Source organism: Macaca fascicularis, chromosome X (assembly GCF_037993035.2).
Source record: "Macaca fascicularis isolate 582-1 chromosome X, T2T-MFA8v1.1".
In the NCBI taxonomy this organism is placed as follows: Eukaryota; Metazoa; Chordata; class Mammalia; order Primates; family Cercopithecidae; genus Macaca; species Macaca fascicularis.
Window position 1 is genome coordinate 20420878 of NC_088395.1, and position 19690 is coordinate 20440567.

At 38.0% G+C, this 19690-nt stretch overlaps 1 long non-coding RNA gene across 2 annotated transcripts in view; it reads left to right on the top strand.

Moving 5' to 3' along the window:
• The first annotated feature begins 11713 nt into the window (after nt 1-11713).
• LOC123571163 (uncharacterized) overlaps nt 11714-19690 on the top strand; it is a 210709-nt gene continuing 202732 nt past the window's right edge. For both annotated transcript variants that reach the window (XR_010584168.2, XR_012429801.1), the window contains exon 1: nt 11714-11754. This is a non-coding gene — a long non-coding RNA (uncharacterized lncRNA). The remainder of the gene's footprint in view (nt 11755-19690) is intronic.

The window sequence follows — 19690 nt, forward strand, 5'->3', positions numbered from 1 at the left end:
GTAAGTGGGAAAGGAGAAAACAGGAAAAAATAAAAGACAGTATATGGATAATATAAAATATGATGGCAGAAATAAACCATAATGAGTAATTGCAATAAATGTAAGTGATCTAATCTTACTATTAAAAACCAGAGAAAATTATATTAAAAACACAAGATTAAATAATGCTTTAGTTAAATAATTGAATGAAAACAAGATTAAACAAATAAAACATAAGGGTACAGAAAGGTTGAAAATGAAAAAGATGACAGGATATACCAAGTAGATATCAACCAACAGAATCCTGGACAGTAGTCTTAATATCTGATAAAATAGAAGGTCTTTGTATACAAACAAAAGTTATAATACAATCAGAAGGAAAAAACTATCATGAATGTATATGTATCTAACAATATAACCTCAAAATGTATAAAGCAAGTACTCACAGTGTCATGGGTAAAAACAAAATTTTCAACAATTATTTATTTGGACATTTAAACAGACTTTTTAAGATTAATAGGTTAAGCAATAAAAAACAAATAGACACGAGAAGTCTGAATATACGAATGAATTCTCTTCAGCCATTAGATATTAACTAAGTTCAACACATCCCTTTTGAACATATTTTGAAAAATTGACAATGTAACAGGCCACAAACAGACTTTCAATAAATTCCAAAGTATCAATATTAAACACCTATGTTCTCCTACTAAAATGTAATAAAATTAGAACATAAAATAAAAGAATTGCTAAAAAATCTGGTGAGGCTGGAAACTGATTAGTATAATACTAAAAACCCTTTTGGTTAATAAGTAGAACATTAAAATGAAATTCAAGAAAATTATAATGAAAATACTACTTGTCAAATTTTGTGGGACACAGAGCAACGTCCTCAATTAGGGAGAAATTTATAACTATTAATGCATTTATCAAGGAACAAGAAATGTTGAAACACAATGAACTATACTTTCAAGTCAAGAAGTTTTAAAACGGGGCGGAGCAAGATGGCCGAATAGGAACAGCTCCAGTCTCCAACTCCCAGCGCGAGCGACACAGAAGACCGGTGATTTCTGCATTTTCAACTGAGGTACTGGGTTCATCTCACTGGGGAGTGCCGGACGATCGGTGCTGGTCAGCTGCTGCAGCCCGACCAGCGAGAGCTGAAGCAGGGCGAGGCATTGCCTCACCTGGGAAGCGCAAGGGGGAAGGGAATCCCTTTTCCTAGCCAGGGGAACTGAGACACACAACACCTGGAAAATCGGGTAACTCCCACCCCAATACTGCGCTTTAAGCAAACAGGCACACCAGGAGATCATATCCCACACCTGGCCGGGAGGGTCCCACACCCACGGAGCCTCCCTCATTGCTAGCACAGCAGTCTGTGATCTACCGGCAAGGCAGCAGCGAGGCTGGGGGAGGGGCGCCCGCCATTGCTGAGGCTTAAGTAGGTAAACAAAGCTGCTGGGAAGCTCGAACTGGGTGGAGCTCACAGCAGCTCAAGGAAACCTGCCTGTCTCTGTAGACTCCACCTCTGGGGACAGGGCAATAACAAACACAGCCGAAACCTCTGCAGACGCAAACGACTCTGTCTGACAGCTTTGAAGAGAGCAGTGGATCTCCCAACACGGAGGTTGAGATCTGAGAAGGGACAGACTCCCTGCTCAAGTGGGTCCCTGACCCCTGAGTAGCCTACCTGGGAGACATCCCCCACTAGGGGCAGTCTGACACCCCACACCTCACAGGGTGGAGTACACCCCTGAGAGGAAGCTTCCAAAGCAAGAATCAGACAGGTACACTCGCTGTTCAGAAATATTCTATCTTCTGCTGCCTCTGCTGCTGATACCCAGGCAAACAGGGTCTGGAGTGGACCTCAAGCAATCTCCAACAGACTTACAGCTGAGGGTCCTGACTGTTAGAAGGAAAACTATCAAACAGGAAGGACACCTACACCAAAACCCCATCAGTACATCATCATCATCAAAGACCAGAGGCAGATAAAACCACAAAGATGGGGAAAAAGCAGGGCAGAAAAGCTGGAAATTCAAAAAATAAGAGCGCATCTCCCCCGGCAAAGGAGCGCAGCTCATCGCCAGCAACGGATCAAAGCTGGACAGAGAATGACTTTGACGAGATGAGAGAAGAAGGCTTCAGTCCATCAAATTTCTCAGAGCTAAAGGAGGAATTACGTACCCAGCGCAAAGAAACTAAAAATCTTGAAAAAAAAGTGGAAGAATTGATGGCTAGAGTAATTAATGCAGAGAAGGTCCTAAACGAAATGAAAGAGATGAAAACCATGACACGAGAAATATGTGACAAATGCACAAGCTTCAGTAACCGACTCGATCAACTGGAAGAAAGAGTATCTGCGATTGAGGATCAAATGAATGAAATGAAGCGAGAAGAGAAACCAAAAGAAAAAAGAAGAAAAAGAAATGAACAAAGCCTGCAAGAAGTATGGGATTATGTAAAAAGACCAAATCTACGTCTGATTGGGGTGCCTGAAAGTGAGGGGGAAAATGGAACCAAGTTGGAAAACACTCTACAGGATATCATCCAGGAGAACTTCCCCAACCTAGTAGGGCAGGCCAACATTCAAATCCAGGAAATACAGAGAACGCCACAAAGATACTCCTCGAGAAGAGCAACTCCAAGACACATAATTGCCAGATTCACCAAAGTTGAAATGAAGGAAAAAATCTTAAGGGCAGCCAGAGAGAAAGGTCGGGTTACGCACAAAGGGAAGCCCATCAGACTCACAGCAGATCTCTCGGCAGAAACTCTCCAAGCCAGAAGAGAGTGGGGGCCAATATTCAACATTCTTAAAGAAAAGAATTTTCAACCCAGAATTTCATATCCAGCCAAACTAAGTTTCATAAGTGAAGGGGAAATAAAATCCTTTACAGATAAGCAAATGCTTAGAGATTTTGTCACCACTAGGCCTGCCTTACAAGAGACCCTGAAGGAAGCACTAAACATGGAAAGGAACAACCGGTACCAGCCATTGCAAAAACATGCCAAAATGTAAAGACCATCGAGGCCAGGAAGAAACTGCATCAACTAACGAGCAAAATAACCAGTTAATATCATAATGGCAGGATCAAGTTCACACATAACAATCTTAACCTTAAATGTAAATGGACTAAATGCTCCAATTAAAAGACACAGACTGGCAAACTGGATAAAGAGTCAAGACCCATCAGTCTGCTGTATTCAGGAGACCCATCTCACACGCAGAGACATACATAGGCTCAAAATAAAGGGATGGAGGAAGATTTACCAAGCAAATGGAGAACAAAAAAAAGCGGGGGTTGCAATCCTAGTCTCTGATAAAACAGACTTTAAACCATCAAAGATCAAAAGAGACAAAGAAGGCCATTACATAATGGTAAAGGGATCAATTCAACAGGAAGAGCTAACTATCCTAAATATATATGCACCCAATACAGGAGCACCCAGATTCATAAAGCAAGTCCTTAGAGACTTACAAAGAGACTTAGACTCCCATACAATAATAATGGGAGACTTCAACACTCCACTGTCAACATTAGACAGATCAATGAGACAGAAAGTTAACAAGGATATCCAGGAATTGAACTCATCTCTGCAGCAAGCAGACCTAATAGACATCTATAGAACTCTCCACCCCAAATCAACAGAATATACATTCTTCTCAGCACCACATCATACTTACTCCAAAATCGACCACGTAATTGGAAGTAAAGCACTCCTCAGCAAATTTACAAGAACAGAAATTATAACAAACTGTCTCTCAGACCACAGTGCAATCAAACTAGAACTCAGGACTAAGAAACTCAATCAAAACCGCTCAACTACATGGAAACTGAACAACCTGCTCCTGAATGACTACTGGGTACATAACGAAATGAAGGCAGAAATAAAGATGTTCTTTGAAACCAATGAGAACAAAGATACAACATACCAGAATCTCTGGGACACATTTAAAGCAGTGTGTAGAGGGAAATTTATAGCACTAAATGCCCACAAGAGAAAGCAGGAAAGATCTAAAATTGACACTCTAACATCACAATTAAAAGAACTAGAGAAGCAAGAGCAAACACATTCGAAAGCTAGCAGAAGGCAAGAAATAACTAAGATCAGAGCAGAACTGAAGGAGATAGAGACACAAAAAACTCTCCAAAAAATCAATGAATCCAGGAGTTGGTTTTTTGAAAAGATCAACAAAATGGACAGACCACTAGCAAGACTAATAAAGAAGAAAAGAGAGAAGAATCAAATCGACGCAATTAAAAATGATAAAGGGGATATCACCACCGACCCCACAGAAATACAAACTACCATCAGAGAATACTATAAACACCTCTACGCAAATAAACTGGAAAATCTAGAAGAAATGGATAATTTCCTGGACACTTACACTCTTCCAAGACTAAACCAGGAAGAAGTTGAATCCCTGAATAGACCAATAGCAGGCTCTGAAATTGAGGCAATAATTAATAGCCTACCAACCAAAAAAAGTCCAGGACCAGATGGATTCACAGCTGAATTCTACCAGAGGTACAAGGAGGAGTTGGTACCATTCCTTCTGAAACTATTCCAATCAATAGAAAAAGAGGGAATCCTCCCTAACTCATTTTATGAGGCCAACATCATCCTGATACCAAAGCCTGGCAGAGACACAACAAAAAAAGAGAATTTTAGACCAATATCCCTGATGAACATCGATGCAAAAATCCTCAGTAAAATACTGGCAAACCGGATTCAGCAACACATCAAAAAGCTTATCCACCATGATCAAGTGGGCTTCATCCCTGGGATGCAAGGCTGGTTCAACATTCGCAAATCAATAAACATAATCCGGCATATAAACAGAACCAAAGACAAGAACCACATGATTATCTCAATAGATGCAGAAAAGGCTTTTGACAAAATTCAACAGCCCTTCATGCTAAAAACGCTCAATAAATTCGGTATTGATGGAATGTACCTCAAAATAATAACAGCTATTTATGACAAACCCACAGCCAATATCATACTGAATGGGCAAAAACTGGAAAAATTCCCTTTGAAAACTGGCACAAGACAGGGATGCCCTCTCTCACCACTCCTATTCAACATAGTGTTGGAAGTTCTGGCTAGGGCAATTAGGCAAGAGAAAGAAATCAAGGGTATTGAGTTAGGAAAAGAAGAAGTCAAACTGTCCCTGTTTGCAGATGACATGATTGTATATTTAGAGAACCCCATGGTCTCAGCCCAAAATCTCCTTAAGCTGATAAGCAACTTCAGCAAAGTCTCAGGATACAAAATTAATGTGCAAAAATCACAAGCATTCTTATACACCAGTAACAGACAAACAGAGAGCCAAATCAGGAATGAACTTCCATTCACAATTGCTTCAAAGAGAATAAAATACCTAGGAATCCAACTTACAAGGGATGTAAAGGACCTCTTCAAGGAGAACTACAAACCACTGCTCAGTGAAATAAAAGAGGACACAAACAAATGGAAGAACATACCATGCTCATGGATAGGAAGAATCAATATCGTGAAAATGGCCATACTGCCCAAGGTTATTTATAGATTCAATGCCATCCCCATCAAGCTACCAATGAGTTTCTTCACAGAATTGGAAAAAACTGCTTTAAAGTTCATATGGAACCAAAAAAGAGCCCGCATCTCCAAGACAATCCTAAGTCAAAAGAACAAAGCTGGAGGCATCACGCTACCTGACTTCAAACTATACTACAAGGCTACAGTAACCAAAACAGCATGGTACTGGTACCAAAACAGAGATATAGACCAATGGAACAGAACAGAGTCCTCAGAAATAATACCACACATCTACAGCCATCTGATCTTTGACAAACCTGAGAGAAACAAGAAATGGGGAAAGGATTCCCTATTTAATAAATGGTGCTGGGAAAATTGGCTAGCCATAAGTAGAAAGCTGAAACTGGATCCTTTCCTTACTCCTTATACGAAAATTAATTCAAGATGGATTAGAGACTTAAATGTTAGACCTAATACCATAAAAATCCTAGAGGAAAACCTAGGTAGTACCATTCAGGACATAGGCATGGGCAAAGACTTCATGTCTAAAACACCAAAAGCAACGGCAGCAAAAGCCAAAATTGACAAATGGGATCTCATTAAATTAAAGAGCTTCTGCACAGCAAAAGAAACTACCATCAGAGTGAACAGGCAACCTACAGAATGGGAGAAAATTTTTGCAATCTACTCATCTGACAAAGGGCTAATATCCAGAACCTACAAAGAACTCAAACAAATTTACAAGAAAAAAACAAACAACCCCATCAAAAAGTGGGCAAAGGATATGAACAGACATTTCTCAAAAGAAGACATTCATACAGCCAACAGACACATGAAAAAATGCTCATCATCACTGGCCATCAGAGAAATGCAAATCAAAACCACAATGAGATACCATCTCACACCAGTTAGAATGGCGATCATTAAAAAGTCAGGAAACAACAGGTGCTGGAGAGGATGTGGAGAAATAGGAACACTTTTACACTGTTGGTGGGATTGTAAACTAGTTCAACCATTATGGAAAACAGTATGGCGATTCCTCAAGGATCTAGAACTAGATGTACCATATGACCCAGCCATCCCATTACTGGGTATATACCCAAAGGATTATAAATTATGCTGCTATAAAGACACATGCACACATATGTTTATTGCAGGACTATTCACAATAGCAAAGACTTGGAATCAACGCGAATGTCCATCAGTGACAGATTGGATTAAGAAAATGTGGCACATATACACCATGGAATACTATGCAGCCATCAAAAAGGATGAGTTCGCGTCCTTTGTAGGGACATGGATGCAGCTGGAAACCATCATTCTTAGCAAACTATCACAAGAACAGAAAACCAAACACCGCATGTTCTCACTCATAGGTGGGAACTGAACAATGAGATCACTTGGACTCAGCAAGGGGAACATCACACACAGGGGCCTATCATGGGGAGGGGGGAGGGGGGAGGGATTGCATTGGGAGTTATACCTGATGTAAATGATGAGTTGATGGGTGCAGCACACCAACATGGCACAAGTATACATATGTAACAAACCTGCACGTTATGTACATGTACCCTACAACTTAAAGTACAATAATAATAAATAAATTAAAAAAAAAAAAAAAAAAAAAAAAAAAGAAAAGTTATTCTGTGCTGTCCAAGATGGTAAGTACCAACCCAGCCACATGTGACAGTTGAGCATTGGAAATGTGCCTACTGTTACTAGGCAACTAAATTCTTAATACTATTTAATTAGTTTAAATTTAAATGTATATAGCCACATGTCACTAGTGGCTACCATACTGGACAGTGTAGTTCCAGAAGATCACATTTCCACCTACACATTAAATCACCTAAAGAGTTTCAAAATATGTCAAAGCCCAGATGCCATTCTAGACCTACTAAATTAGGACCTCAGGCTGCTGTACCCAGGCATTGGGCTTTTTTGTTGTTGTTGCTTTTGTTTGTTTACCTTTTAATTATGGGAAGTTTACTTTTTCTTTCTTTAAGTTGTCTTTTATATTTAAAAAAAATAAACAAATAAGAAAAATATTGTCAAAAAAAAAAAAAGAAGTTTTAAAACTACAGGTAAAATAGAGACTAAAAATAATAAAAGAGCAAGATGAATGTATCAGGGTTTTCTAGAGGTACAGGACTAATAGGATAGATGTATATATGAAAGGGAGTTTATGAGGTAGTATTGACTCACATGATCACAAAGTAAAGTCCCACAATAGGCTGTTAGCAAGTTGAGGAGCAAGGAAGCCAGCCTGAATCCCAAAACCTCAAAATTAAGGAAGCTGACAGTTGCCTTCGGTCTGTGGCCAAAGGCCTAAGAGCCCCTGGCAAACCATTGAAAAGTTCTTCAGCTTTTGGACTCTTGAACTTACACCAAGAGTCCAAAAGCTGAAGAACTTGGAGTCTAATGTTCGAGGGCAGAAAGCATTCAGCATGGGAGAAAGATGAAGGCTAGAAGACTCAGTCAGTCTGTTCCTTTCACGTTCCTCTGCCTGCTTTTATTCTAGCCACACTGGCACCTGACTAGATGGTGCCCACCCAGATTGAGGGTGGGTCTGCCTCTCCCAGTCCAATGACTCAAATGTTAATCTCCTTTGGCAACACCCTCACAGACACACCCAGTAAGAATACTTTCCATCCTTCAATCCAATCAAGTTGACACTCAGTATTAACCATCACAACAAATAACATTAAGCAATTAACATTTGAAAATCGAGATGATTATTTTCTGGAAAAAATATTTTAAATGCTAAAATCCACTTAAGAAGTTGGTGAAGTTTGTACCCTTTAACCAACATTCTCCCCTTCCCCCACACCCAGCCCCTGGCACACATTGTTCTATTCTCTATTTCTATGAGTTTAACTTTTCTAGATTCCACGTATGGGTAAGATTATGCAGTATTTCTTATGGCTTATTTCACTTAACATAATGTCCTCCAGGTTCATCCATGTTGTCACAAATGGGACAAAGTTTCAGTTGTGCAGGATGAATTAGTTCTGGAGATCTAATGTACAGCACAGTGATGATAGTTAATAATGCTGTGTTATATACTTGAAATTTGCTAAGAAAGGAAATCTCAAGTGTTCTTACCAAAAATAAAATAGAGTAAATATGTGGGGTAATGGATGGGTTAACTAACTTGATTGAGGGAATCATTTCACAATATAAAGGTCTATCAAATCATCACATTGCACACATGAAATATATACAATGTTTATTTGTCAATCATACCTCAATAAAAACAGAAGGTGAAAAAGAACAGGAAGCATTAAAACAATTTCATACAATTAAAAACTCCCTTATCCTTTCTAGGATCATATGTTTTTATACATACTTTCTACCAAACTTTAAAGGAATAATTTGTATCTTAGCTAAATTATACTGAAAGATAAAAAATAGTCCATTTCACATTATGAGGCTAAACTCTGGTTTCCAAAACTGGACATAGACAACTCAGGAAAAGAAAAATGATTCACAGGCCTATCTCACTTATGAATGTAGATGCCAAAATCCTAAAGGAGGAAAAGAATATATTCTCTCAGTTGATGCAGAAAATGTATTTGATGATGCAAAGTCTTTTTATGTTGTAAGTCTTCACAAACTAGGAGTAAAAAGGGATTTTCCTTATTGTGAGAAAGGTTATATACCAAATTCTTGCAGCAAACATTGCATTTGATTGAGAAACCTTGGAGAAACTTTTAAGATCAGGAATGAGGGAAAGATACCTCCATCACAGCTGCTGTTGAATACAGTGCTGGGACTCCCAGACAAAGTTATAAGAAAGAAAAACAAAATTAGATTATAAAAATTGGAACATTAAGTGATAAAACTATCATTATATGTAGATTGTATAAATATCTACCTAGAAAAACCAACAGGATCAAGAAATGAGTTTGCCAAACATAAGATCAACTTACAAAATCAATAGTATTCATTTCTCTACACTAGCAACAACTGCCTACAAATTATTTTTTTAAAAGAGATACCAGTTATAATAAAACAAAACCTAAAAATGAAAATTAAAAAAAAAAAAAAAAAAACAAGAAAGCACAATAAACCAACAAACAAACCCGAAAACCCTGTAAAGCTGGGGTTGACAAACTATGGCCAATCAGCCAAGTTCTGTCAACCACTTGTTTTTGTAAATAAGGTTTTATTGGAGCCCAGACACACCTGTTACACATTGACACATCGTCTGTGGCTGCTTTCATGCAACAATGAGTGAATTGAATAGTTTTAACAGAAACTGTAGGGCCCGCAAAGCCTCAAATATTTGCTATCTGGTCCTTTACCGAAAAAGTGTGCTGATCCTGCTCTGATGTTCCTAGGAATCAACATAACCAAAAATATGCAACACCTCCATGAAAAAAATCTTAAAGCTCTACTGAAGGACAGGAAAGAAAATCCAAATAGTTGCGGAGATATCTTTTCTTCTTAGAAAATATTTTATGTGTTTTCTATGGCTGCTTTCAGGCAACCATGGAAGAGTTTAGTAATTTTAACAGAAACTCTATGGTTTCTGTATGATAGAAAATAATTGTTTAATGAGATCACATGGACACAGGGAGGGGAACATCACACACTGGGGCCTGTCAGGGGGTGGGGGGCAAGGGGAGGGAGAGCATCAGGACAAATACCTAATGCATGTGGGGCTTAAAACCTAGATGACGGGTTGATGGGTGCAGCAAACCACCATGGCACATGTATACCTATGTAACAAACCTGCACGTTCTGCACATGTATCCCAGAACTTAAAGAAAAAGAAAAGAATTGTTTATATTCACTAATTATGAATGTAACAAAAATCTAGAGTACATCTAGATTTTTGAGACACTCAATAACTTTACTTTAAAATTAATATGAAATAAAATTCTGCAAATAGCTAAATCACCTTTGGAAAAGAAGAACAAAGAGGAGAGTTATCCACTCAGATATTAAGGCTTACTGCAAAGCCATAGTAAGAAAAATATGTTGTGATACTGGCACAAGAAGAAATAGACCCACAGAATGGAACAGAGACCTCAGAGATGGACCTTGTATATGTGGGAATTTAATATGATGAAAATCACACCAGAAATAAATGGGAAAATGATGGGCTGTTTAGCAGATGGTATTAAGAACACTCACTAAATGAAGAAAAATAAAATGGGGACCCTACTTAATACCATGTTCAAAGTGGACTCTAGATGCATGAAAGATGTGAATGTGAAAGATAAAGCCATAAAGTTAATGGAAGATAATGCTGGAGATTTCTGTGTGGCTAAAAGGGATGGGACATCTTAAACTCAAAAACAAACAAAAAGATAAATTTGATTATATAAAAACTAAGGATTTCTGTTCAATGGGGAAAATATGGACAAAGTAAACAGCTGATAGACTGGGAGAAAATAAAACTCCTGCAAATAAAGAAAAAAATACTCCAGTAGAAAAATACGCAAAAGGAAAAGAAATAACAATTCACAGAAGAGGAAAAAAAAAGACCATATCCGGTATATGAGGATATACTCTTAGTCATTAGTAATTAGAGAAAAGCAAACTAAAGCAAGGCATATCATTTTGCACCTATCTAAGGTTAGCAAGCATTAGAAAGGTGGATCACATCAAGCTTGTGGGAAAATAGGAATTATTATTATACGTTGCTGAAGGGAATGTGGAGTGTAGACTGTTGTGACCATTCCAGTGAACAATCTGGCAACATTTAGCTAGACTGTAAATTAAAAATCTGTATACATTGTAACTCAGCAATTCCATTTCTAGTTAGGTATCCCTGCGACATTCTCACAGAGTTCTGTAGGGTAACAGTGTTTGGAAGATGCCCATCACAGCATTATTTGTACTAGTAGGAGGAGGGGGCATCCAGATGTGCAGCACCAGGGACTGAGTAAGTAAAATGTCAGGGGTGCAACTCACAGAATACTGTGCAGTGATTGTAAGTGTCTGACTAGTTGTACATAGTCACACAGATATCTTGAAAATATAGTGTTGAGTAGGAAATATTAAGGAGGGAATATGAATGAGCATGGACACTAAGACTAAAGGAATAAAAAAATCACAAGAGCTGGGCTTTGCATGGACCAATGATGACAGCATGCCATGAACACAAGAATATAATTAACTCAATCCTCCCCCACCAATGTCCTTAGCCGAATGCCTACTGCCAACTTCTCTCAGCCCCACTGCCTCTGACTTTGTTCCTCTGCTGAGCTTCTATGGGAAAAGTCTCCTTGAAAGGTCTGTGCTTTTGCTGGGATTGGAAAGGGTTAGAATTTCCTAGGCTGCTCAGCTCTTTTGGGTGTCACTGTCAGTCTGATCCAATTGAATTTACAGCTACCAGATATTTCTTTCCTTTTGGATCTATTGCTGACACCCATCACTGACTCCCAACAGACTGTGGAATGATTATTTTGATATTTCTTCTTCAGTGGTTTTTGTAAGGAGAGGTAAATGTCTGTGTTCACTCACTCAATTATCTTGAATCAGAAGTCTGAAAGATTTATTATTTACTTTTTAATTTTGTGCTTCAACACTCCTAATCTAAATTTCAAACTCAGGGTTGTTGAAATAGCTTTCTTAAATATTTTAAGCCTCGCCTCTGAGAAAATTGCTTTAAACTCAGAACTCCAACAAGTTTAGAGAGATCGACTATTTGTGAATTTTCACTATGCCCTCATGGTTAACATCCTAGGTGCAAATTTGAGAAAACTAAGCTATCTTTAAATTGTTTCAGTACTTGAAGTGAAATTAAATTCATAAATCAATACAGAAAAGAAAAATGTGCAGTAACTGTGATTTATTTATGCATAGATGCTAATTTTGACACATCTTACACTTTTTTTAATTTCAAGAATTTTCTGCATTTGATTATTTTAATCTTATTGCCACTGTGCTTGTAAATTTAGTTTTTATAAATTAACTTTTAAATTAAAATATAGCATTTTAAAAGGTGCACGAATTATAAGTACACAGCTCAACGAAGTTTTAGAGTAAACAGACATGTACAATCACCAACTAGGTCAAGAAGTAGAACTTTACTAACACCCTAGAATAATGGAATCAAGTAATATATATTCTTTTGTGTCTGGTTTCTTTCATTCAACATTATGTTTGTGAGATTCATCCACGTCACTGTGTGTAGATGTAGCTCATTAGTTTCCTCTTGCTGTGTAGAATTTCACTATAAACAATGTGCTGTAATTTGTCTATCTTTATAACATTAATAAATATTTGGGTTATTTCTAGTGTTTTGTTATGAAAAAATGTGCTGTTATGAATATTATTCTGCACTTTTAAAATTAATATTATTTTCAATTGACAAATTATAACTGTACACATTTATGGAGTATATGTATACAATGTAGAATGATTAAATCAAGTTAATTAACATATCCATTACTTCACTAACTTATTTTTTGTGGTGAGACATTTCAAACATACTCTTTTAGCTACTGTGAAATATATGGTTCATTATTATTGTCTATAGTTACCCCACTGTGCCATAGATCTAAAACTTATTACTCCTGTCTAGCTGAAACTTTGTACCCTTTGACCAAAAATTCCCCATTCCCTCTCTACCCCAACCTCTAATAACCACCATTCTACTTTGTACTTCTGTGAGTTAGACTTTTAAAATATTCTTGACATGTCTTTTGGTGCACATATGTACTCACTTCTGTTGGTTATGAACCCAAGAGTGGAATTTATGGGTTATAGAGAATGCATATGTTCAGTTTTAGTAGATGCTAGTTTCCCAAAGTGATTGTATCAGTTTACAGTCTCACTAGTAGTGGATGAGCAGTTCAGTCTCTCCACATTCATGCCAATACTTGATATTAAATGTTAGTCATTTTATTGGGTGTTTAGTTGTATCCCATTGTGGTTTTAATTTGCATTTTCTGTTGACTAATACAATTGAGTACACTTTTACATTTTTTTTTTTTTTTTTTTGAGACGGAGTCTTGCTCTGTCGCCCAGGCTGGAGTGCAGTGGCGTGATCTCGGCTCACTGCAAGCTCCGCCTCCCGGGTTCACGCCATTCTCCTGCCTCAGCCTCCCGAGTAGCTGGGACTACAGGTGCCCGCCACCTCGCCCGGCTAGTTTTTTTGTATTTTTTTTAGTAGAGACGGGGTTTCACCGTGTTAGCCAGGATGGTCTCGATCTCCTGACCTTGTGATTCACCCGTCTCGGCCTCCCAAAGTGCTGGGATTACGGCCTCCCAAAGTGCTGGGATTACATTTTTATGTTAATTATTTGACTATATACTTTTTGCAAATGAGTATTCAAGTCATTTGGTCCATATTTTCCATTATATTTTTTCTCTTATGAATTTGTAGAAATCTTTCTTTTCTTCTCTCACTTTCTTTTCTTGTTTTTTTGTCTTCTAAAAATATGCTTTGGGTATTAATCCTTTACCATTTGTGTGTGTTGGAAAATATTTTCTCCTGGTGTGTGGATTTCTTTTCACTCTTTTAATGATGTATAAATTCTTAATTTTAATGTAGTTCAATGTATGGGTAGTGGGTTTTTTTTTTTGGTTATGTTTAAGACATTTTTTCCTATTCCAATGTCATGAAGATATTTTTCTATGTTATTTTCTGGAAGGTTTATTGTTTTATCTTCAACATTTAAAATTACAATCCATTTGAAATTGTCTTGTTTTGTGTAAAAGTCAAGTTTTTCCCTCCCTCTCTGTCTCCATCCTTTTTTCCCTGCCCTTCTCCCTTCCGTTTTCCTTCCCCTCCCTTCTCCTTCCCCTTCCCTTCTCCTTCCCTTCCCTTTCCCTTCCTTCCCCCTCCCTTCCTCTTCCTCTTTCTTCCCTTCTCCTTCCCTTCTCTTTCCCTTCTTTCCCCTTCCCTTCCTCTTCCCCTTTCTTCCCTTCCTCCCCTCCCTCCCTTTTCCTCCTTCCTTCCTTCCCTTTCCCTTCCTTTTTCTCTCCCCTTCCCTTTCTCTTTCCCTCTCCTCCCTCCCCTCCCCTTCCCTCCCTCCCTCCCTCCCTCCCTCCCTTCCTTCCTGCCTGCCCTTTTCTTCCTTCTTCCTCCCCTTTCTTAATTTGGATATTCTGTTGACCTGAAATTATTTATAAGAATATTATTCCATCCCCATTTCTTTGCATGTAACTTTGTCATAAATGAAGATGTGTGAGTCTATTATGCCCATTAGTTTTTGTCCATACTTGTATATAGCACACTGTCATAGTTGCTGTAACTCTATGATACATCTTGACATTCATTAGCATATATTTTTCCATTTTGTTCTTTAACATTGTCTTGTCTATTCTTAGCCATTTGTATTTCTATAAAATTTTATAATTTGCTTGTCAATTTCTACAATAAGTCCTATTGGAATTTTGGATTGGAATTGCATTAGCTATTGTTCAATTTGTTAGATTAATATTTTTATAACATTGAATATTTCAATCCTTGAATATAATTTATCCTCCACTTATTTAGCTCTCTAATTTCCCTGGGAAAAATTTTGTAGTTTTCTATGTAGAAGGCTTGCACATCTATTATATTTATTTCTAGTTATTTGATGCTATTGTGAATAGTATCTTTTAATATTTCATTTTCTTATTGCTTATTGTTAGAAATAATATTAGCTATTGTACATGAATCTTGCATCCAGTGACTTGCTAAATTCAGTTATTAAATCTAATATTTTTATTTATAGATGTTTTTGGGTTTGTTTCTAGGTACAGGGTCATCTTGTCTTCAATTAAGTACAGTTTTGTCACTTCCTTTACAATTATAATTTTATTTTTTCTTGCCATCTTGCACTGGCTAAAATTTCTAGTACAAAGCTCAATTGAAACAGTAACAGCAAGAAACTTTATCTTGTTCCTAATCCTAGGGGAAACTTTCAATATTTATTAAGAATGATATTTTTGTCCAGCTTTTGATAGTTACATTAATAGGATTAATCAAGGTCTCTTACATTTCTTGTTTGCTCAGGCTTGTTTTATCTTTTAATCATGTGGAAAGTTTGCATTTTTATCAAATGCTTTTTTAGTGTGTATCATTTGAGATTATTATATGATTTTTTTCCCTTTTTCTGCTAATGTGGTAAATTATATAGACCGATTTTTGTAATATTAATGAAACTTTGCATTCCTGGAATAAATACAACATTTCATCATATATAATCCTTTTTACCTGCTGCTTGATTTATTTTGTTATACTTTTATTTAGAATTGTTGCATTTATCTATAGAAGAGAGATTAAGCTACCATTTTTCCCTTAAAAAATGTCCTCATCAGGTGCCATGGTTTGAATGTGTGTTTCCCTCCAAATTCATATGTTGAAACCGAATACTCAATGTGATAGTATTAAGAGATAGGCCTTTTGGGACGTGTTTAAATCATGTGTGCTCCACCCTCATGAATGAGATTAATACTCTTATAAAAGGGCTTGAAAGAGCAAGTTTGGTCCTTTTACTTCCACCATGTGAGGGTGAAGTAGGAGCCATTTTGGAAGGAGAGAACATCCTCTATCAGTCACTAAATTTGCTGATGCCTTTCTTGGACTTCCCAGCTCCCAGAACCATGAGAAATAAATTTCTGTGCTTTACAAATTATCTAGTCAGTCTCAGGTATTTTGTTATAGCAGCACAAATGAATTAAGACAGAGATTGGTACTGAAAAGCTGGGTGTTACCATAACAAATCCCTAAAATGTGGAAGCAACTTCAGATCTGGATAATAGGTAAAGGCTGGAAGTGTTTGGAGGTGCATACTAGAAAAATCTTGATTTCTGTGAATGGAGTATTAAGGGTGATTGTGGTGAAGACTCAGAAGAGAGCTATAGGGAGAGCCAGAGCCTAAATCCTCTTAGAGATTATCTATGTAGTTGTGAACAGATTGTTGGTAGAAATATGGACAGTAAAGGCAATTCTGATAAGGTCTCAGATAGGAATGAGGAACAACATACCATTGTTAGGTAATATAAACTGGAGGAAAGGCCATCCTTGTTAGAAAGTGGCAAAGAACTTGGTTGAATTGTGTCCATGTTCTCTAGTGTTTCATGAAAGGCAGAATTGAAGAGCAATAAATTAGGATATTTGGCAAAAGAAAATGCTAAGCAAAGCGTTAAGGGTGCAGCACTGCTTCTCTTGAAGGCTTATAGTAAAATGTGTGAAGAAAGAAATGAATTAAAGACAGAATTTATAATCAAAAGGGAAGCAGAACTTACTGAGTTGGAAAATTCTCAGCCTGGTCATGTTGTAAAGAAAGAAAAGGCATGTCTTGGAGAGAAAACGAAGGGTGTGGCCAATAGAATGTTTGATAAGGAGATTGATATGGATAGAAGGAAGCCAGATGCTATTCATTAATACAATGGGAGAATAACCCAGAAAGCATTTATAGATCTTTGAGGCTGCCACTTGCATTATAGGCCCAGAGTGTCAGGGCCTTGATGACAGAAGGATTTAAAGGAAAGGGCCCTGGGCACTGGAGGGGCCCAGGGCACTTGTGGGACCTTGGAGCTCACTGCCTAGGGTCACTTCAAGTTTCTGTTCCACACATTCTGGCACAGTGCTCCCCAGCTGCCCTAGTTGTGACTCAAGCTGGCCCAGGTGCATCTCAGGCTGCCCTTCCAGAAGCTAGAAGGGGTAATCCTTGGTGGTGTCAACATGGTGCTAACTCTGCAAGTGCACAGAGTTAAGAGCCATGGGAACATGGCTACCTCTACCTAGATTTCAAAGGTTGCCCTGTAGAGCTTCAGAAGCCCAGGGAGAGAACTGCCACATCAGATATCAAGGTTATGCTGGCCCCTTAAAAATATATGGGTGTAATATTGTTATATTTTCTTACTACAATTTTAAAGATTGTGAGATCTGTAGTAATATCCCACTTTTAATTCCTTATGTTGGGTATTCATGCTCTTTTTTTTCTTTTTCAGTCTTGGTAGAGGTTTATACATTATACATTAGTGTTTTAAAGGACAAACTTTTTGTTTTTGATCATCATATTGAATAGGTGCCTGTAGCCTCTGTTGCCCCTGCTGTTTCTGTTTCTCTGACTGCCACTGCAGTATTGTCTCAGGGCTGGAGGGTGTGACAATAGAGACAACAAGAAAAATGGGGAATTTCTTCCTTCTTGTATAGTGCTATGAATAGGTTCCTCTCATTAAGCCAGAATTTAAGGGATTCTCCTAGAGCTCATTCTGTCCATTCCTGGGTGCCTACTTCCTGGTTTCAGGTTGACTTGAGACCTCAAGAAGGGACAGCAAAGGCAAAAAAGGGAGAACTCACTGCTGGTTCAGTCGTACTTTTTTTTTTTTTTTTTTTTTTTGAGACGGAGTCATGCTCTGTCGCCCAGGCTGGAGTGCAGTGGCCGGATCTCAGCTCACTGCAAGCTCCGCCTCCCGGGTTCACGCCATTCTCCTGCCTCAGCCTCCCAAGTAGCTGGGACTACACGCGCCCGCCACTTCGCCCGGCTAGTTTTTTGTATTTTTTAGTAGAGACGGGGTTTCACCGTGTTAGCCAGGATGGTCTCGATCTCCTGACCTCGTGATCCGCCCGTCTCGGCCTCCCAAAGTGCTGGGATTACAGGCTTGAGCCACCGCGCCCGGCCGTGTTCAGTCGTACTTTTAACTCTGATCTTTTTCCTCCATCCATCTCCCAAAATTTACTTTTCAGAGTCTTCAAATAGCTGCTGAATGCATTCTGTCCAGATTATATAGCTTCATTGAGAGAAAAAGACAGGATGGAGTGTGCTGACTTTATCTCACCCAGAACCAGAAATGCATAAGTTTCTTTTCTGTAGTTTCCAGTTCCCTATCAAATTTCGCCACTCGTGGTTTAATTTTTGAACATATTATTATGACCATTTTAAAGTCTGTGTCTGTTAACTCCCTTCAGTGGATTTCTTGTGGGTCCTTTTGCTATCGTCTTTTTTTATAAAATCTTGCGTTTCAGTTACATTTTATCTTCTCAAATGCCTGATTATTTTTGATAGAGTGCCAGATATTTGCATTAAATTTTGACAGTTATTGTGATGCAACTCTAGAAAGTAATGAAAACTTTTTAGAGAGAGGATTAATTTTTGCATTTGTTAGACAACTAGACATGGGGATGATCACCTTTATCTGGTCAGGAATTGAGATGACTTAAAGCTGGGTTTTAATCCTTTTGAGGGCTGTTATATTTCTAGTTAATCCTTCCTCCTAGAGTGCACCCCTTTGTGGTCCTCACTGAGGTATTTACCAGGGCTTCTTTTCCTTGGCGGTCTGAAGTTAATTTTTTTGTCCTCTTGTGCTTTGTTATGCTTAGCTTTTCAGCCTTTGCACTGCTGCTTTCACTTTTTAAATTGGCAATTGCCTCAATGGTAAAAGTATTCCCAAGTGCCTGTCTCAAGTCTCTTGGTTTCCATTTTCTTCTGGATCTCAACTCTGCAAATTTTCAATGCCTTGGTAGTTCTGTGATTCATTCAAACTAGGGTTTTTTATGTTCCCACCCCCTCACCCTGCAGCCTTTCTAATTGTTCTCAGAAGGATTATTGGTCTGAAACAACCTAGTCAGCTATTGCCCCAGAGGGAATTTTTAGAGGTAAAAATCTGATCATGCCACTTCTCTCCTCAGAAACCTCTAATATGTCCTAGTTTCTACCCTACTCCTACTTTGATGTTGCATCTTTTTCTGAATGATACAATTTTATGCTTCTATGACTTTTCCTATAGTTTGTCCCTTTACGTAGAGTTCTCATCTCTTCTCTGCCTCAAACATTAAGTATCTTTCTTCATAACCCATGTTATATTTTATCCCCTTTGTTAGACTCTCTTTTGTGTTTGGCCTCTGTATTTCATACATGCTATTCTAGTTGTAACTCTCACATAGCCTTATAGTTACTTGTCTACACATCTGTCTTCCTCACTAGAATGTGAGCTCTTTTGTGGCTCAGACCATATATTACTCGTTTCTTTATTTCTGAGTGCCAAATGCAGTATTTATTGCCATAGACGTTTTGAATAAATGTGTTTGGACTGAAATGGAGTGAGCTACAAAAACATGTTCAACTGTAAGCATGGTTTGGCTCTGAGGTTACCTCCCAGTCTGTCTTATCTCAGGGATTGGTAAAGGCCTTACCTAGGAATGACCAATTGAAATGCCTCAGGCTTCTTCCTTGTCTAGGTGGTTATCTTCTTTTATAGTACTGGTTAATTACTGTCCCTCACTATC